Source organism: Schistocerca cancellata, chromosome 4 (genome assembly GCF_023864275.1).
Source record: "Schistocerca cancellata isolate TAMUIC-IGC-003103 chromosome 4, iqSchCanc2.1, whole genome shotgun sequence".
Taxonomy (NCBI): Eukaryota; Metazoa; Arthropoda; class Insecta; order Orthoptera; family Acrididae; genus Schistocerca; species Schistocerca cancellata.
The window spans coordinates 739,487,838-739,509,724 of record NC_064629.1 but is presented as its reverse complement, the minus strand read 5'-3'; positions in this window follow the sequence as shown (position 1 = coordinate 739,509,724).

Genomic DNA, 21,887 nt, shown 5'->3' with positions numbered 1-21,887 from the left:
GTCATTCCCTCAGAATACACTGAATACATCTACAACATACATAACTGTTTTATGTGGCCCACTGAGATATTGGAAGATATGAGTAGTGCAGTTGCAGAACTCGTCACATCCAAACCAGCAAAGTTTTCAGGAATTGCAAAATACTGTCATTCCTTAAGGCAAGGAGATATGAAGCTGCCTTCTTTGAGAAGGTGGCGAAAGGTCTTCTCCATCTTACCACAAATTTACAAAATAAAATTATTTTCATTTTTGAGATGTTAACATTCTTACAGTTCCATCTATACATGTGAAATATAGGAATGTACTACTTATGTATAGAAGACATTTTTATGCAGAAAATTGTGCTAGTTTTCTTGGTACTCTAATGTAGTAATGATTCCTGGCTAGAAGTACTTTCACAGTCAAGTACTAACAATGCTTATGATGCTTCTCCTTCAGTATTCATGTGCAATTGTAAAATGTGTTTTCCTAAGAATCTGGCTAGAGTCTGTTCATGTTGGCTCACTAAATCTAGTTCCTGGATAACATCAGGGTTAAGATTTCCTGAAGGACTTTAAGAATCCTCGATCCTCAGATGAAAAGATCCACATATCCCCAGTTTACAGAACATGTAAAGATTTATAAAAAAATCTAATGACAGGTAACTGCAGAAATGATAACATAATAATACTTGTGCAACATATCAGAATTTATATGGGATACTGTAAAAAGTGAAAGAGATGAAGAGCCGGAAATTACAAATTACAAATGGTGGTGATATAAATGTTAGCAAAAAAGACCTGCCAACTTACATAAATAATTGCTTCCTAAACACATAGCTTAAATTTCATAGAACAGCATAAACTTCACTTATAATCTGTACTACTTCACAAATTGTAAAGCCTCGATTTACAAGTTCACTGAGGAAGTGTGCATGTACAGGTTAAAAATATCAAAAGTGATATCTTTATTCAAGAGTAGGAATAAGCATTAAGTTGGAAATCAAGTACCCATTTCACTCCTCCCAGCTTTCTCTAAAGTACACAGATGAAAAAAAAGGAAAAAGAAGAAAGAATCTCAGCACCAAGAAGGGACTGTGCAACATAAACTAAAGTTGGTAGGTGTGTTTCTACAGCTGATAGATGACATCTATTCAGATTTTGCACCAACTGCATAAGAGTGGCACTAGTAGTATCATTATTGGAATGCAAATCAGAAATGCTTTAATAAGCACTGTAATGGTCATGGGCATTAGTTACCTTTGAGATTTGATTTAGTGAGTTGATGTTATTAAAAAATGCCTTTAAGATGATGAAGACACCATTATCAGCAGCTCACTGAGGTCGTGAGAAGCTGGATGTTCCTTCTGCGATAATGCAGAAAGACTTGGCAGAAATGTAGCCACTGTACGTGACTGCTGGCAGCAGTGCTCATTGAAAGGTACGGTCAAGAAGATCGCACTCCAGATGGCCAAATGGCACTACTGACAGGGAAGACCTTTGTGTTCAGCATGTGACTGTGGCATATCATTGTACTGTCTCTCCAGCAGCAATTTGAGCAGTAGCTGACACCACAGTGACACAACAAACTCTTACAAATCAGCTGCTTCAAGTACAACTCTGAGTCAGACCCCCCTGTAGCATGCATTCCACTCACCCCAATCCACCATCATTTGTGACTTCAGTAGTGTCAAGTAAGAGCTCATTGGATGGCAGAGTGGAGGTCTGTTGTGTTTTCTGATGAAAACTAGTTCCACCTCGGTGCCAGTGATGACCCCATATTGGTTAGGGGGAGCCAAGTGACGTCCCGCAGACAACATGTCTGTGGCCTAGACACATTGGACTTACGTCTGGAATTATGGTCTGGGGTGCAAATTCATATGACAGCAGGAACCCTCACATGGTTATCTCGTGCATCCTGACAGCAAATTTGTACATCAGTCTGGTGATTCGATCTGTTGTGCTGCCACTTGTGAACAGTATTCCAGGGATTGTTTTGCATCAGAATGAAGTTAGCCCACATACACCTATTGTAACCCAATACACTCGATGGGTGTCGACATGTTTCCTTGGTCTCCTCGATTGCAAAATCTGTTTCCAATCAAGCACATATGGGACATCATTGGACAACAACTCCTGCATCATCCACAACCCGCATTAACCATCCCTATATTGATCAACCAAGTGCAACAGGCATGAAACTCCATCCCATACATTAAAATCCAGTACTTGTATAACACAATGTATGCACATTTGCATGCTTCATTCAACATTCTGGCTGTGACACCAGCTATTAATGTACCAGCATTTCACATTTGCAGTGGCTTTTCTTGCAGTTATGTTAATCTGTAACTTGCAACATCAATCACTTCAGTACATCATTATTGTCGTTGTCGTTGTTGTTGTTGTTGTTGTTGTGGTTGTGGTCCTCAGTCCAAAACCTGGTTTGATGCAGCTCTCCAAGCTACTTTATCTAGTGCAACCCCCCCTCCACAACACTTTCCACCACTACTAAATTGGTTATCCATTGATGTTTCAGAGTGTGTCATATCAACCGATCCTTTCTTCTAGTCAGGTTGCACCACAGATTTCTTTTCCTCTGGTTCTATTCAGTATCTCTTCATCCCATTTAATTTTCAGCATTCTTCTGTAGTAACAAATTTCAAAAGCTTCTATTCTCTTTTTGTCCAAACAGTTAATCATCCACATTTCACTTTTATACACAGCTACACTCCATTCAATGCTAAGAAATTTTTCTCCTTCAGAAACTCTTTTCTTGTCATTGCCAGTCTACATTTTACATCCTACCTGCTCAGCCATCACCAATTATTTTGCTGCCTAAATAACACAGCTCATCTACTACTTTAAGTGTCTCATCTCCTAATCTATTTCCCTCAACATCACCTGATTTAATTCAGCTACATTCTTTTATCCTTCTTTTGCTTTTGTTGGTGTTCATGGTACATCCTCCTTTCAAGACACTGTCCATTCTGTCCAACTACTCTTCCAAGACCTTTGCCGTGTCTGACAGAATTACAATGTCATTAGCAATCCTCAACATTTTTATTTCTTCTCCCCAAACTTTTAATTCCTACTCCAAATTTTTCTTTGGTTTCCTTTATTGCTCACTCAATGTAAAGATTGAATAACATTGGGGATAATATACAATGCTGTCTCACTACCATTACCTCCCTTTTACACCCTTAAAACTCTTGTAACTGCTATCTGGTTTCTGTACAAGTTGTAAATAGCCTTTTACTCCTGGTATTTTACCCGTGCTACCTTCAGAATTCCAAAGAGAGTACTCCAATCAACATTGTCAAAAGATTTCACTAAGACTACAAGTACTATACATGTAAGTCTCCCTTTCCTAGCTTCCTAGGGTCAGTATTGTCTCAGGTGTTCCTACATTTCTCCAGAATCTGAACTAATCTTCCCTGAGTTTGGCTTCTTCAAGTTTTTCCAGTCTTCTGTAGGAATTCATGTTAGAATTCTGCAGCCATGACTTATTAAACAGATAGTTCAGTAGTATTCACACTTGTCAGCATCTGGTTTCTTTTGAATTGGAATTATTATACATTAGATTAGATTAGATTAGACTAATACTTGTTCCACAGATCATGAATACGACACTTTGTAATGATGTGAAACATGTCAGGTTAATAAAAGATGTCTGTACAAGATATTAAATTACACAAAATATTGCATGACACTAATGTTTAAGTTGTTTTTTTTTCCTCCCTTGATTTATATCTAAAAATTCATCCAATGAGTAGAAGGAGTTGTCAACTAGAAATTCTTTTAATTTATTTTTAAATGTTGGTTGGCTATCTGTCAGGCTTTTGATGCTGTTTGGTAGGTGACCAAAGACGTTTGTGGCAGCATAATTTACCTCTTTCTGTGCCAAAGTCAGATTTAACCCTGCATAGTGAAGGCCATCCTTTCTCCTGGTTTTATAGCTATGCACACTGCTATTACTTTTGAACTGGGTTGGATTATTAACAACAAATTTCATAAGTGAATATATATACTGTGAGGTTACTGTGAGGATCCCTAGATCCTTAAATAGATGTCTGCAGGACGACCATGGGTGGGCTCCAGCAATTATTCTGATTACACGTTTTTGAGCAATGAATACTTTTCTACTCAATGATGAATTACCCCAGAATATGATGCCATACGAAAGCAGTGAATGAAAGTAGGAGTAGTAAGCTAATTTACTGAGATTCTTATCACCAAAATTTGCAATAACCCTAATAGCATAAGTAGCTGAACTCAGATGTTTCAGCAGACCATCAATGTGTTGCTTCCAGTTTAACCTCTCATCAATGGACACACCTAAAAATTTTGAAAATTCTACCTTAGCTACAGACTTCTGTTCAAAGTCTATATTTATTACTGGAGTTGTGCCATTTACTATACGGAACTGTATATACTGTGTTTTATCAAAATTTAAAGAGAGTCCGTTTGCTGAGAACCACTTAATAATTTTGTGAAAAACATCATTTACAATTACATCACTTAGTTCTTGGTTTTTGGATGTTATTACTATACTTGTATCATCAGCAAAAAGAACTAACTTTGCATCTTCATCAATGTGGAATGGTAAGTCATTAATGTATATCAAGAACAGTAAAGGACCTAAGACAAAACCCTGTGGGACCCCGTACTTGATAGCCCCCAGTTTGAGGAATCAGCTGTTGTTTTAACATTACATGAACCACTTATTTCAACTTTCTGAGTTCTTCCAGTTAAGTATGAATTAAACCATTTGTGCACTGCCCCCCTCAAACCATAATGATTTAGCTTAGCCAAAAGAATTCCATGATTTACCCAATCAAAGGCCTTTGAGAAATCACAAAAAATACCAATGGGTGGTGTCCGGTTATTCAGAGCATTTAATATTTGATCAGTGAAAGTGTAATAGCATTTTCTGCTGAAAAGCCTTTCTGAAAACCAAACTGACATTTTGTTAGTACTTTATTTTTACAAATATGGGAGGCTACTCTTGAATACATTACTTTCTCAAAAATTTTTGATAGAGCTGTCAGAAGAGAGATTGGGCGATAGTTGTACCCATTGATGCTAACCTTTTGCATATCAGTGACAATGTGATGCTCAGACAGGCATAGTACATCTATTACATTCTCAGTTTCTATATCTTCTAAACAAAACAGAAGCTCATCAATTTTATTCTTCAATCCCCCAATATTTTGATGCAATATACTAACATTATTTTTCACTTTACTTTTGTGAGTATCTTGAACTTTTTTAACATCTTTAGTACTTGCCTGGCTGAGTTTCCCACTGGACACTGATCTTACACTAAAAAAGAGTTTCCACCATGAGATGTAGTTCCTCCCCCCTTTAAATTTCCTGCTATCAGCCCAGCCAGTTTACCCTTCCCTTTCTTGTTGAGGTGTAGGCCATGTCTAGTATAGTCCCACCTACAGAGTGAATCAACAGGAACCACACCAATGTGTGACCCTGCACCAGATCCAAGTAGCCGTTCCAACTCCAAATTAACTCTCCTGACAGAAGAGTTCAAATGAGGTTGGTCATGGCGCTCCAGAACCGACACAAACCCAACACTGGTATGACTCGATGTTGATGCAATCTTTGCCACGGTATCTTCCTTAGTAAAGCCTCTACATAGTGATTCTAAATCCTCTGTAACCTGCCCCAGTCCAGCACTAGGTTTGAAAGAACTTGTGACCTGGTATTCTGACCTTAATTCATCCTGCAGAAGTTGGCCCACACCCCTAGCATGCGAACTACCTAGCAACAAGACTTTCTTTCTCTTTGCAGACTTCCCTACATTCTTATTCAATTTGATGCTGAAAGCTTGTTGACCCTGTCTACATCTACTTCTGTGAGAGGCTCATCAGTTTCTGACTGAGGCAACAGGTCAAACCTATTTTGTACATTAAGTCTGAGTGTATTTCACCTGTCTAATGTATCTTGCACACCAGATGGAAGAGTTTTGTCATGGGGCTCTCCAAAGACTATAAGTAGTTCTGAAGGAATGTCACCCACTTCCAGGGCCTTGTTCTGACTAGGTCTTTCACTACTCTATGAAATTCTTCTCATAGTATCGTATCTCCCATCTCATCTCCATCTAAATCCTCTTTCAGTTCTATAATATTGTCTTTCAAGTTCATCTCCCATGCATACATAGACCCTCAATATACTGTTTACAACTTTCAGCTTCGCCTGCGTTGCTTGGGACTGATTTTCCATCAGAGCTCTCAATATTCATACACTTGTTTACCTTTTCTCCAAAGGCCTCTTTAATTTTTGTGTAGGTAGTCTTTATCTTTCTCCACTAAATCCTTACATTTGTCCTCTAGCCATTCCTGGTTAGCCTTTTTGTTCTTCCTATCAGCCTTATTTTTTGAATGTTTGTATTCCCTTTCACCTGCTTCATTTGCTGCATGTTTATAGTTTCTCCTTTCATAAATTAAATATCTCTTTTGCTATCCAAGAATTTCTACTAGGCCTTGTCTTTTTACCTGTTTGTTCCTCTACTGCTTTCACTATATTATCTCTCAAAGCTACCCATTCATCTTCTACTATATTCCTTTCCCCTGTTCTAGTCAGTCATTGCCTAATGCTCCCTCTGAAACCCTCAACAACATCTGGTTCTTTCAAATTGTCCAGGTCTGATCTCCTTAATTTCCTACCTTTTTGCAATTTCTTCAATTTTAGTCTACAGTTCATAACCAATACATTGTAGTCAGAGTCCATATCTGCCCCTGGAAATTTCTTACAATTTAAAATCTGGTTCTGAAATCTCTGCCTTACAACCTTCCAGTGTCTCCAGGTCTCTTCCATGTATGAAACCTTCTTTCATGATTGTTAGCAATGATTAAATTATGATGTGTGCAAAATTCTATCACAAGGTTTCCTCTTTCATTCCTTTCCCCAATTCCATATTCACCAACTACTTTTCCTTCTCTTCCTTTTCCTTGACCATTTGCAGAGCTAGTTGCCATATAAACTTTTACTACTGTGGCTGGTGTGGGCTTCATGTCTGTCTTGGCTACAATAATGCATTCACTATGCTGTTTATTATAGCTCACCTGCATTCTTATTTTCTTATTCATTATTAAACCTACTCCTGCATTGCCCTTATTTAATTTTGTATTTGTAACTCTATATTCACCTGACCACAAGTCATGTCCCGCCCGTGACCAAACTTCACTAATTCCCACTATGTCTAACTTCAACCTATCCATTTCCCTCTTCAAATTTTCTAATCTACCCACCCGATTAAGAGATCCAACATTCCACTCTCTGACCCATAGAACACCAGTTTTGTTTCTTCTAATGACATCATCCTCCTGAGCACTCCCTGCCCAGAAAACCATATGGGGAACTACTTTACCTCTGGATTATTTTGCCCAAGAGGATGACATAATCATTTAACCACACAGTAGAGTGGCATACCCTGGGGAAAAATTAGGGTTGTAATTTCCCATTGCTTTCAGTTGTTCACAGTATTAGCTCAGCAAGGTTGCCATTTTGGTTGATTTTACAAGGTCAGATCAGTCAGTCATCCAGACTGTTGTCCCTATAATAGTGAAAAGGCTGCTGCCCCTCTTCAGGAACTACACGTTTGTCAGGCCTTTCAACAGATATCCTTCATTGTGGTTGCAGCTATGATATGGCTATCCGTATCGCTGAGGAACGCAAGCCACCTACCAATGGCAAGATCCTTGTTTCATAGGGGGTTTAATGTATTACATAGATCTGTTCCTGAAATTTAATTTCTCTACACTAACTATTTCTTGGTGTTGTGATTTTTTTTTGCCGTCAGTGTAATTGAGAGATTCATGAAACAACAAATGTAAAGTACTTAGATTACTACAGCCTACTGAATAATAATCAGAATGGCTTTCAAACTGGTAGAAGTACATAAACAGTGATAAATGGTTACACTGATGAAATAATTAGACATTTGGATTACAACAACAGTCTTGTAGGAGTTAATTTAGATGCTTCTAAAGCTTTCAGTACAGTTTGTCATGAAATTCTTTTAGGAATGTTAGAAGCAATGGGGAAGAAAGAAAAAAAACCAAGTGGCTTCAATAATATTTGCAAAATAGATCATGGGTTGTAGACCTCACATCAGCTCATGAAAATAAAAATAGGTGTACCCCAAGGTAGTGTGTTAGGCCCCTTCTGTTCCTTGTTTATATGAATGACATACACACCTCAGAAATTGCAGCATATATCCTATTGTTTGCAGATGACACTACTGCAACAGTGAGTGATGTTAAGGAATCTCTGCCCACTACAACTGATCAAGTGCTCAACTCCTTGCAAGCTGGCCGCGGTGGCCGTGCGGTTCTAGGCGCTCCAGTCCGGAGCCGCGCTGCTGCTACGGTTGCAGGTTCGAATCCTGCCTCGGGCATGGGTGTGTGTGATGTCCTTAGGTTAGTTAGGTTTAAGTAGTTCTACGTTCTAGGGGACTGATGACCACAGCAGTTGAGTCCCATAGTGCTCAGAGCCATTTGAATCATTTGAACCAACTCCTTGCATTCAATGCCAGTAAGCTGACCCTTAATGTGAAGAAAACAAACTACACTATGTGATCAAAAGTATCCAGACGCCCCCAAAAATATATGTTTTTCATTTGAGGTGCATTGTGCTGCTACCTAATGCCAAGTACTCCATATCAGTGACCTCAGTAATCATTAGACATCGTGAGAGAGCAGAATGGGGCACTCTGCAGAGCTCGTGGACTTCGAACAAGGTCAGATAATTGAGTGTCACTTGTGTCATACATCTGTACATGAGATTTCCACACTCCTAAACATCACTAGGTTCCCTATTTCTGATGTGATAGTGAAGTGGAAATGTGAAGGGACACGTACAGCACAAAAGTGTACAGTCTGACCTTGTCTGTTGACTGACAGAGATCGCCGACAGGTGAAGAGGGTCATAATGTATAATAGGCAGACATCTGTCCAAATCATCACAAATGAATTCCAAACTGCATCAGGGTCCACTGCAAATACTAAGATATTTAGGCGGGAGGTGAGGAAACTTCGATTTCATGGTCAAGCGGCTGCTCATAAGCCGCACATTATGTTGGTAAATGCCAAACAACACCTTGCTTGGCATAAGGAGCATAAACATTGCATAATTGAACAGTGGAAAAATGTTGTGTGTAGTGACGAATCATGGTACACAGTGTGGCGATCCGATGGCAGAGTGTGGGTATGGCGAACACCCGGTGAACGGCATCTGCCAGTGTGTGCAATGCCAACAGTAAAATTCAGAGGCATTGGTGTTACAGCATGGTCATGTTTTTCATGGAGGGGGTTTGCACCCCTTGTTGTTTTGCATGGCACCATCACAGCACAGGCATACATTGATGTTTTAAGGCCCTTCTTGCTTCACACTGTTGAAGAGCAATTCAGGGATGGCGACTGCATCTTTCAATACAATCGAGTACCTGTTCATAATTTATAGCCTAGGTGGAGTGGTTACATGACAATGACGTCCCTGTAATGGACTGGCCTGCACAGAGTCCTGACCTGAATCCTATAGAACACCTTTGAGATGTTTTCGAATGCTGACTCTGTGCCAGGCCTCACCGGTTAACATTAATACCTCTCCTCAGTGCAGGCACTCCATGAAGAATGGGCTGCCATTTCCCAAGAAACCTTCCAGCACTTGATTGAACATATGCCTCAAAGAATGGAAGCTGTCATCAAGGCTAAGGGTGGGCCAAAACCATACTGAATTCCAGCATTACCAATGGAGGGCACCACAGATTTGTAAGTCCTTTTCAGTCAGGTGTCCGGATACTTTTGATCACACAGTGTGTATACAATTTGGGAAGATGAATCAAAACCAGGCTCTCCATCTGGTACCGGGCAGAAGTGAGTTAGAAAGGAGACACCGCATTAAAATTTTATGAATTTATGTTGAGCAAGACTTAAACTGGAAAACCATATAACTGATCTCTCCCAGAGACTCAGCTCTCCATGTTTTGCTCTGAGAATTATGTCTCAAGTTTTCTCCTCAGGTGGTGCTAGAATGGCTTATTTTGGTTACTTCTAGTCTCTTGTAGCTTATGGAATGGTTTTCTGGAGTAAAATTAGTATTTGATTAAATGAAATTTTGTGTTTCAGAAGAGGCCTATCCGAATCTTGTCACATTGCTCTGATAGGTCTCACTGCAAACTCCTATTCAAAAAGTTGTATTTGCTGACTGCAACTCTCCTTGTACATATAAAAATGTTTGTTTATGGCAAACGTAGACTTGGTGACCTACAAACCGACTCCAGTTATCACATTTATAATACTTGCAACTGTGGGTCTTTCCATATAGATCAAGTTAGAACAACCAGTACTCAAAGGCTTGTGAGCCACTTTGGTGTCATTCTTTATAATGCACTGCCAATGTACATATAGAGGCTGGAGACAGAAATGTCTTTTAGAGCAGAGTTAAAATCATTTCTTGTTCAGAAGTGTTTCTAAAATGTAAATGAATATGTTAGTTGCTAAGGTTACTATTCCCTCATTTATTGTTGGGTTCTTTGGATTCTGTTAACTGATATTCATCTATGCTGTGTTTGCTTTTGCAGAGAATATTTCTGCTGTTGGTTTTCTGTTTCCTCTGTTTCAGATGTGGTGTAGTACAACACCTATGAACAGGGATCTGGTGCTAGCCTAGTTGTGATGGATACCATGTCGGCTGGTTTTCACGTGTTCACGCATTACAATTTTCAGCTGTGCTATGTAATATGTCTGTGTGCTTTTACTTTTTCAGAGGTATTTTATATCAAAGTTTCATGATTTACCTGCATCGCTGATGTACTTATTTTGCATGTTGTACATTTCAGCAGTGTTATGCAATGTGTTCATGTGTTTTCATTTTTCAGCAGTGTTGTTATTTTCAAAATTTTGTGTTTATTGATTTGCTTCTTGCACGTGTTGCACTCAAAATTTAGACTATGTACACTATGTGATCAAAAGTACCCAGAAGCCCGGCTAAAAATGACTTACAAGTTTGTGGCGCCCTCCATTGGTAATGCTAGAATTCAATATGGTGTTGGCTCACCCTTAGCCTTGATGGCAGCTTCCACTCCTGTAAGCATACATTCAATCGGATCCTGGAAGGTTTCTTGGGGAATGTCAGCCCATTCTTCACAGAGTGCTGCATTGATGAAATGTATTGACGTCAGTCAGTGAGGTCTGGCACGAAGTCGGCGTTCCAAAACATCCCAAAGGACTCAGGTCAGGACTCTGTGCAGGCCAGTCAATTACATGCTCGATCATGTTGAAAGGTGCACTCACCATCCCTGAATTGCTCTTCAACAGTGGGGAGCAAGAAGGTGCTTAAAACATCAATGTATGCCTGTGCTGTGAAAGTGCCATGCAAAACAACAAGGTGTGCGAGCCCCTCCATGGAAAACACTAGTGCCATGGAGAACAACAAGGGGTTTGTGCCTCCTCCATGAAAAACATGACTACACTGTAACACCAATGCCTCCGAATTTTACTGTTGGAACTACACACACTAGCAGATGACGTTCACCGTTCACTGGGCATTCGCCATACCCACACCCTGCCATCATATCACCACAATGTGTACTTGATTTGTCACTCCACACAATGTTTTTCCACTGCTCAATTGTCCAATGTTTGGCATACAGGGATTTGTGACCATTACCCAATGCCCCATGTGGCGCTGAGGCAGCTTGCCTGTTTGGCTGTTCCTGCTGTTCTAGTGCCTTCACATTTTGCTTCTGTACAACCCTCTAAACTTTCCTTATTCTTCTGGCATACTTCCATACTGACTCACTGTCCAGCCCTAATTTAGTTGTCAAAACATCAAAGGGAGACAGCATCTTCCTTCCGTACTACCATCTCAAATGGCAACAACTGATGATTGTGAGAACTTCTGATGTGCACCACATCACACTTCCTGTTCCTCCACCAAAACTGCTCTGCTATGTGCCTATCTGTTGCATGTCACCCTCCATGACCTGACAATATATGGTCATGAGCTTGCTGTAAAACTCCCTTCTGGAAAACTCATTCTACACAAAAAATCCTCGTGAATAACAAAATGTGGCTGTTGCTTCAGTGACTGGCACTCCTTACGCTTTGCCTGTGCCCTCCTGCCACTCTTCCATGTTCCTCCATAACATTCTCAATATCACTACCCCACAACATAATGCGTCTGCATTTTCACAAGATCTCCCTGACTTATAGATTAGCTCATACACAAATTCACTAAGCTTAAGTGCCAGCCAAGTTAATATGTTAGGTGGATGTTTTAAATCAATCAATCTTTTCATCAATTAAGCATGGCCTGTCACAACCTTAGACTTCCTACCATGCATGTAACATCAGAAATACATAATACCAGATACTACTGCCGACACCTCTTTCTCAGTTGTTGAGTAGTAATGCTCTGTCTTGTTTAGCTGCCTCGAAGAAGAATCTACCAGATATTCTTGACCATCTATTATCTATCCCAGAATGTAGCCAACTGCTTTATTTGAAATGTCACATGAAAGGATAAGCTCTTTCTCAAAATCCACAAAAAGCTGTACTAGATATGAAACTAATATCTGTTTAAATTTTTCAGATGCCACTTGACATTCCTGTCACCAATGATATTTAATTCCCTTTCTCTGTAGCTTGTTGAAGGGTTCAGCTATTTTTGCAAACTCCTTCATGAACCATCGATAATAATTACAAAAGCCAGTGAATGACTGTACCTGCTTAGTTGTTCATGGTGTTGGAAAAATGTTTCACATTCTCTGGTAAATTCTATGATAAGACAGTTATGTCATCCAGATAACCATACAAGTTTTAGGATTTAATCCTCTCAATACCTCATCCAACAACTGCTGAAAAGTTACCAGTGCATTCTTTAGTCAACACAGCATGTGCTTGTAATGAAAGTGGCCACCCACCACTGTAAGTGCTGTTTTCAGCTTATCTTCATGCACCATTTCCGATTGACAGTACCCACTCCTGAGATCCATAATTGTAAAGAACTAACACTGATCCAAAGTTTCTATGATGTCTGGAATTGGATCAGCATCCAAAATGGTTCATGCATTAAGATATCTAGAGTCACAGCAAAATCTGAATTCCTTTTTCCATCCACTGATTTTTTCAGCACAACCAATATATAGCACTGACTGTCACTTGGTTCTGTGATCCCATCTCATAGTTGTTGCTCAGTAAACTCTCCTACTAATGGTTGCAGTTGCCTTGCTAAACCATATGACTTCCTATAAGTTGGTGTGGTATCCCATGTTGGTATATGATGTTGTTTTCTGTGGCCCTTCAATCAGTGCCTTGCAAGTGACCCACGTTCTCTTGTAACAGTTCCACGCTGGCAGTTTGCTTTTAGCTTTCCTGTAGATTTGATCTATAGAAGTCCCCATCTTCCAAGACTTCCAGAGTGGCTTTTACTGCACCCTTTTAAAGAGTTGCTTCTGCTCTGCCAAAGTTATTCGCAATAACCTGAATCAGCCATTCCCCACTGATGTCATTCACCCATGTCAAACTCCAGCAGACAAAACAATGTGAACTATCCCACTCTCCATTGCTTAAGAGTGGTTCAACCACATATAATGTTTCTCTCAGCAAATCAGTATCCATTGAAGCCCACACTATCTTCCCTGCACCTGTTGTTATTTTATCCTGCTATTGGTTTTTACTGAAAACTTACACAGTTCAGTCAGTCTCACCCCCATGATGGAAGAACCTTGTGCCATTGCCTCAGTTGCAACTATTTCCCCAAGTGAAACAAAGTCCCAGTGAGTTCTATTGTGCATCACCAGAGATTAACCTTAGCAAGATGTTTGTTGAGGAAGTCTAGCCTGTGAATCACTGAATAATGTTCACCTAAGTATTACCTCCTTTAATTACCTGAATTTAATTTTTCCAACCCACATGAACTTAGTTTCCCCAACCAAGAACTCCAGTAGTGCCATACCCAATGACTCCACATTATTATCCCCAATCCTACATAACCTATACTGTCATGACCTCAGCCTCCTCTTCCCCATGAGGTCCCTTGTGCCTACCAAAAATCTCTGTTTCCTGCCACCCATAAGCCTGCTAAGCAGCATTCTGTCTATGCACCAACTTGTGCACAGTTATGTTCTATCAGGATTACCTTCCAACAGTTGAAGCCCTCCTGTTTCCCCTTAATAGCTGCTTCCCTTTCTGGTGTTTCCCATCTTTCCTATTTCTTCAGTCAGACACCTGGTGGCCCTCTCTGCCATACACATAGCACTCTGGTTGTCTACATTGCTACCCTATATGCCTCTCCTGACCGCTTCTATAACACATAATTTTAGAAGTGAACATCCAGTGGTTATACTGCAGCAACTATGTTATGTAGTACTGTATAAATATAGCCACTCTACTTTGCAATTTTATTTAAAGGCTTCAATAATAATTAACATAAGGGCTTCACCCAAATTTAAACCAAAGTGATTCATGCCACCCACAGGGTGACATGAATTAATATATTTTTGTTATTAATCAAAGTAAATATAAAGGAGAGTATGCAGAAGGCAGTGGGCAGGCATAAATTGAACGATCAGTATAGAAGACGCTGAGCCATCTTGTGCAGGAAGGCAAACTGGTTGACATGGCCGGATGTAGGTGGGAGTGCCAGTTGTGCAGCAAAATGATAGGGTTCTAGTACCTTCTAGAACAATTTCAGGATAGCAATACCATTCCGGTATCAGAAAGCATGCGGGATTGTGAATGCTGAGGGGAAATGTCCTGTAGAACTTCGATGGCCATATTGTGAGACATCGGCATTGAGAGAAAATAGTCCCCATTGTTCTTAACCCTTCAGCATAAGAAAAATATATTTTAAATGTAATCTAAGGTACATAATTGAGGACAGGGCTGAAGAAAATGGTCTCTTCTCTTACATGCTATTTTCTCTCATTAGTTTATAAAATAAGTAACAACATGATTACTCATCGGAGCGGAAGTATGAATAAAGTGGTAGGAATGGTAGTTTTGGCATTGGCTCTTTCACTCTGGAGAGTTGTTCTGTGTCATTCTTAATGGACAGACCCATATCTGACCGCTCTGATGAAATGCTAACTTTATTTGGTCAGTAAGTACTTTTACAGTACAAATGGCTTTCCAGGCCCTGCTCTTAGTGTCTGGAACAGCAGTTGAGTAGCGACAGGTTATTCCACAATTTAATACACCAGTAATAGCCTACGCATGGCAGTGTTTTTGATTCTATGATATGAAGTCTCATTGGAACTGTGATGAACTTTAAATCAACAGTAGAACCACATATCGCAATCAAGATGCAACCAGTTTGTCATGGGTAAGTGATTTCTTGCATGGCCTGGTGCTGGTTTGAATTTACAATTATTATTCAAGGTTTTACTGCATGTAAGATGGCTGTAGAGTTGAGTGCAATTAAATGAATCTAAATTCATTGTGTAATGTGGTAATATTCAGGCAAGTGAGTGTTTGTTGTAGTTGTATCATTAGAAGTCCTTCATGGCAGTGCAAAATTAATTGTTTAACTCTGATTGAAACCGGTATCTAAATTCTATGTATGTAAAGAGAAGACACATTGTTCTAGAAGGGGCTAATGTATATTGCATTGTTCTGAAGGATAGAGCCTGATTCATTGTGAAGATCATTTATGAACATAAATGAGAGACGTGTTATCATAAGGCACATAAGGAATGACGTTAGCCTGATACTCTGTCATTTGTATGCTCTCAGATTAACTACAGGTGTCAAACATTACTGAAAAAGCAATCCCTTACAGTTGTAACACGTGCTTTATGGGAGGACATTGTGCCTCTAAATTATAGTTTACTTATCATGGTAAGTCCATGTTCTTAATTGCTGCAAACACCTTTTTTCATAACAATATTACTTGGTTGATCAGTTGCTTCCCAAGCTTGCTTACGGTGAGTAGCATTGAGACTGGGAGAGCAGGACTACCTTTGAGAACCAAACATCTTCGAGAAATATAAAGATCATTGTTTGTGGTGCTTACAGCACGTATCAAATGTTAGGTGCACATTGGCTCGCTGCGCACCCGATTTAATACAATCTATGTGGCACCAAGACCCTCAAGTGTCTAATGACTGACACTTGTACCTTAATAATAGTGTGTAGCTCATGTTATACCACATTCGATCATTTGGTTTAGTCATAATGGTAGTCAGGTGGAAAAAATCTCAGAGTAATGAACTGCTCCACTGACCCTGCAAACTTCCAATGTGGTGTAATTGGCCATGAAATGGAAAAATTTCCAATATGGTGCCAAGGCACAAAAAAAAAAATTTTCAGTGGTGACATGTTAGATGTAGTGCTGAACACACCCGGCAATGAAAGAAATTAAATAAAATCGGTTAGTGAAATGAATTGGGAAATTTTAAAATTTTACATTAGCCACCAGATAACTAGTAAATATTAAGGATTTGAAGACATTATTGGAGTTCTGAGGTGAGATCCATTGCATGAAATCATTTACTATTGGAAGTAAATTGCGGAGCAGCAAATGAAGCTGAATGGAAGACATTGTGCACCGTATAACATTACTTGAGCAGAAGCGGTATTTGGAGAGCTGCCGTAGGAAACAGCTGGTGGCTAAACATGATGTCATGAAAAGCAATGTGACATCAGGGGGCCTGCAAGTGTACCATTCATTGTCATCAGGAAGGGGAGGCGAGAGCACCAGAGCAGAAATCTTATGCAGCATGGTGGGTAACATGCTTCAACCACACTACAAAATCAGCCATTCTGTCCCAGTGCAGTGGATCAAAGTGATAGAAAACTATTCTGTTCACTCAAAACAATTTTTGTCATGAGTGAGAGAATGGTGGAGCAAGCAGACAAGGATAGGTTCACACCTGTTGATGAGCTAGGTGAACCATCCAATAGTTCTAAAGATGTTAAAAGTAAACAAGAGCCACTAGATGATAGTATTGATGATTTGGTAAATGATGCAATGCCAAGTGGAGTCTAGCATTAAAATTAAGAAGGAAGTGAAGGAATGGACTCTGGATGATTTAGGTAATTTTACAGCTGAGAGTTCTTGAATTCTAGAAAATTCAAATCCTCAAATGGCTTAAGAACAGATACTTGCTGGAGAGAGAAATAACCAACTTCTGTCAGTACCAAGTGACTTAAGCACTCAGGTGAATATGGTAAATGCAAACATAGACTCAGTAAGTGCAAATGTGGAATCTGTGAAGCCTGAGGTAAAAAGTGAGCTGAAAAAGGTAGAAACTAAACTTACTGGGGAAATGACTAAATTGAAAAAGGAATTGGATATTCATATTATTAAGCATTCTAAGCAAATGAGAAAGGAATGGGAAACAAAATTTTCACAAATGGACACTGGAGTAACGGAAAAATTAACAGTTGTTCATAACAGTTGCAAACAATTAATTACAGAATCCACATCTGCAGTATTGACTCAGTTTAAATAGCTAAGAAAGAATGTGATGACTTTCAGCAAATGATCCTTGATAAACAGGCAGAAAATGAGCAAACTGTGGATGAAAAATTAGTAACTTTGTGTACTGAAGCGAGCAAAGAAAATGAGAGATGGTTAAAGGGGCTGTCTCTGAGATGAATCATGCAATTAGAGTGGAACTCGATAACAGGCTATCGTTTCAGTACACCCAAATTGCTCATAACACAGTAGTTGATGGAAAAAGGTATTTAATCTGGCAGAGTAACCCAGTACATTATCACACAAAATTGTGAATTGTCCAACCTCTGGATCTGCTGGTGCAGCTTTAATTAAGTGCAGGAAGTTTGATTATTTTGTTCTAAATGATAAAGTGCATCCAGAAGTATTTATTCAAATTTTTGACAAGGTAGTGCCTACCGTATGGGAAGTGGAGGAATAAATTGCTTTCATAGTATAATATTTAAAGGAAGATGCTGTAATATGGGCAAATGGCATCACAGATTCTTGTAAAATGATAAAGAAATTTCAGGATAGGTTTTTGAATAAATACTGGTCTAATGAAATACAAGAAGATTTGATGAAGGATTTTCTATGTGGAGGGCAGTATCAGTCAGAGTATGGTTTGTTAACAGATTTCTGTGAACACTGGTGGGCAAAATTAAAATTTATTGAAACCAGCCTGGGTGTTATGTCATTCAATAGTAATCTAGAACGCCTCTTACCATATGATGTACAGGAAGTTATGCTACCAGCACCATGAGATACGTACGAGAATTATTATCACTATCTTAGTAGAGTAGAGTGGTTACAGGTGCAGAACAGCAGGCCACTGAGGGAAACGCACCAACAAGTAAGTACCCTGCATGCACAGCCAAGGTGCACATGCAAAGGCAGAGGACGGCATGGACCACAGCATGCATGGAAACGAAATTTCGACAACAATGACACTCATGATGGTCAGTTAAACAAAGAGTTGTCTCAGTGTGGGATTGACTAGAGACAATACAGGTATCTGAGGTCCCACAAAGTCATACACAGCCCATGAGAGAACCTGAAATGTTGGAGGTGGGGTCTGGGGGATGTGCAGAAGTCAAACCCAGAATACCCGAGCCAGGTTATTGTGTGATGGAGGCTGGGGGCAGCGCTTCTGTTGCTCAACCTAATCCATTCGCCATCCATTCAGAGGAATTCACCTCTGTTCGGCATTTAAATAATAATGAAAGTTGAAATGTAAGTAAAGGGATTAATATGATGGGGAAACAGAATTCGGACAGCATTTTTGACCTTTCCGAGTTGTTTAAAGGACCACTGATGAAAGACATGTTTAACGTAGAATCAAGGGATGACACACTGAATACACATAATTTCAGCCATGAGGTATGGAGTCTGTGGTCTCCTGATGATGAAGAGCAGTTACAGGAAGATTTAAAGGAGGTAAGTGGTGTTAATAATAATGTGATCGACGAACAGGATATTGAAGCTAATGGAATGCTTCTTCATAATTATGAAGAGGTTAAGGAATTTATTTTTGAGGGAGATGGCTGTGAGGAGTCTGAGTTAGTCTCTGAGAGGATTATTAGTGATGAGGAACTTTGTAATTTGGACGCACAAGAGGGGTGGCGTCAGGCACAAAACCTGTGCAGCTTATCGCTTCACAACAGGTTGGCCGATTTGCCATTGTTTACCTATTGTTACCAATAATAAGGAGTCAAGGAATTGTTCTGATTTTAGTAGAAGGGAAATAATTAATGATCTTTTGGAGGAAGATGATGCAAATGAGAATGTGATGAATTATGCGAAACCCATTATTACCGCCCAATTAGTAGGTGTCACGGCAGATATTCTCGTAGATAATGGTTCAGAAGTGTCACCTGTGTCCAGAGAATTCTATGAAGCAATCCCAAAGAAAGAAAATTTTTCAGTTTTGCCAGTTATGGGTGTAAAAATTGTAGGTGCAACTGGGAAATTTTACAGAGCCATTAAACATAAAGTGTGGTTATCCATGATGCTGAATGGAAAAATATTAGAACATAATTTCTTAATTATTGAAAATTTGAGCGTAAAAATTTTGGCAGGGCTAGATTTTTTAAATGTATTGAAATGCTCAGTGGACTTTGAAGGCAAGAGAATGAAACTGTGTGTGCAAGGACGAGATTTTGTAGTGCCATTTAAAAACCAATTCAAATGTGAAAGAGACAACTCAGGTATTTTCTTGATTGATCTGCTCCAGGATGATAATGGACCAAAAGAAATAAGCATTTATAATGTACAGAAGGAACTTGAACAATAGGATACTTTGGAAATAATAGAGTATAAGATAGCTAAGACTGAAGTTTTGTCTAGTAGCCAGAAAGAAGACTTATACAGGTGTATCATGGTACATTTGTGGTGGAACCAATTCCGCATGAGAATGCTTATAGGTTGAGGTATCCAAAACCCAGGAAAATATTTGGTACCAGAAACAATGTGGAACTGAAGAAATACATCCTAAGTAGTGAGAACTAAAAACATTGGAAATCGGTCTTTCTGTAGTCGTGCATCTTCAGGTGTTGAATGGTTTTCTTCTTCCTGTACAATCATTCATCCCTCACTCTTCTCCATATCCCCTTGATCTATAGAAATTCTTGCAGATTGAGAGACTGTAAGCAGAACCAAGTAGAATTGAGATGTACAGGGTGACACAGAAAAACGGGAACATTTCCACAATCCAATAAAATGAAAAGTGATGAAGTAAAGAAATTGCATTCATAGTAATTGAAACCTTACAACTTTGCCATTTATGAAACATTGATGGCATTTATCATTGTTTAAAAATTACATCCTTTAGATGGCATCCTCCTGTATGAATACATTCATGAAGTCTGCTGTTGAGATTCCTCATTGACCACTGCAACATCTCAGCTGGGATACTGTGAATTGGATCCCGAATTCTCTGTTTCAACTCATCCAGGGTTCTTGGTCGTGTCATGTAGACTTTGCTCTTGAGGTAGCCCCACAAGGAAAAATCACAGATGGATAAATCTGCTGATCTAGAGGGGCCCGGGAATGTTACCGAATCGTAAGGTCACATGGTTGCCAAACAATTCTCGCACAAATGTCATTGATTGCTTCATGATTGAACATTTCATGGTTACTCTTTGATAATGAGAGTAAAGTGCATGAAGAAATATTAAGTTATGATAAGAGCTAAGGCGAATGGGGGAAAGAAATACAGTAAAACAAGAATGGGTGGCTCTGAGGGATGAAGTAGTGAAGGCAGCAGAGGATAAAATAGGTAAAAAGATGAGGGCTAGTAGAAATCCTTGGGTAATAGAAGAAATATTGAATTTAATTGATGAAAGGAGAAAACATAAAAATGCAGTAAATGAAGCAAGCTAAAAGGAATACAAACGTCTCAAAAATGAGATCGACAGGAAGTGTAAAATGGCTGAGCAGGGATGGCTAGAGGACAAATGTAAGGATGTAGAGGCTTATCTCACTAGGGGTAAGATAGATACTGCCTACAGGAAAATGAAAAAGACCTTTGGAGAAAAAAGATCCACTTGCATGAATATCAAGAGCTCAGATGGAAACCCAGTTCTAAGCAAAGAAGGGAAAGCAGAAAGGTTGGAGTACATAGAGGGGCTATACAAGGGCAATGTACTTGAGGACAATATTATGGAAATGGAAGAGGATGTAGATGAAGATGAAATGGGAGATACAATACCGCGTGAAGAGTTTGACAGAGCACTGGAAGACCTGAGTCGAAACAAGGCCCCGGGAGTAGACAACATTCCATTAAAACTACTGACGGCCTTGGGAGAGCCATTCCTGACAAAACTCTATCTGGTGAGCAAGATGTATGAGACAGGCAAAATACCCTCAGACTTCAAGAAGAATATAATAATCCCAATCCCAAAGAAAGCAGGTGTTGACAGATGTGAAAACTACCGAGCTATCAGTTTTATAAGTCACAGCTGCAAAATACTAACACGAATTCTTTACAGACGAATGGAAAAACTGGTAGAAGCCGACCTCAGGGAAAATCAGTTTGTATTCCGTAGAAATATTGGAAAACATGAGGGAGGCAATACTGACCTTACGACTTATCTTAGAATAAAGATTAAGGAAAGGTAAACCTACGTTTCTAGCATTTGTAGACTTAGAGAAAGCTTTTGACAATGTTGACTGGAATACTCTCTTTCAAATTCTGAATGTGGCAGGGGTAAAATACAGGGAGTGAAAGGCTATTTACAATTTGTACAGAAAGCAGATGGCAGTTATAAGAGTCGTGGGGTATGAAAGGGAAGCAATGGTTGGGAAGGGAGTGAGACAGGGTAATATTGAGCAAGCAATAAAGGAAACAAAAGAAAAGTTCGGGGTAGGTATTAAAATCCATGGAGAAGAAATAAAAACTTTGAGGTTCGCCGATGACACTGTAATTCTGTCAGAGACAGCAAAGGACTT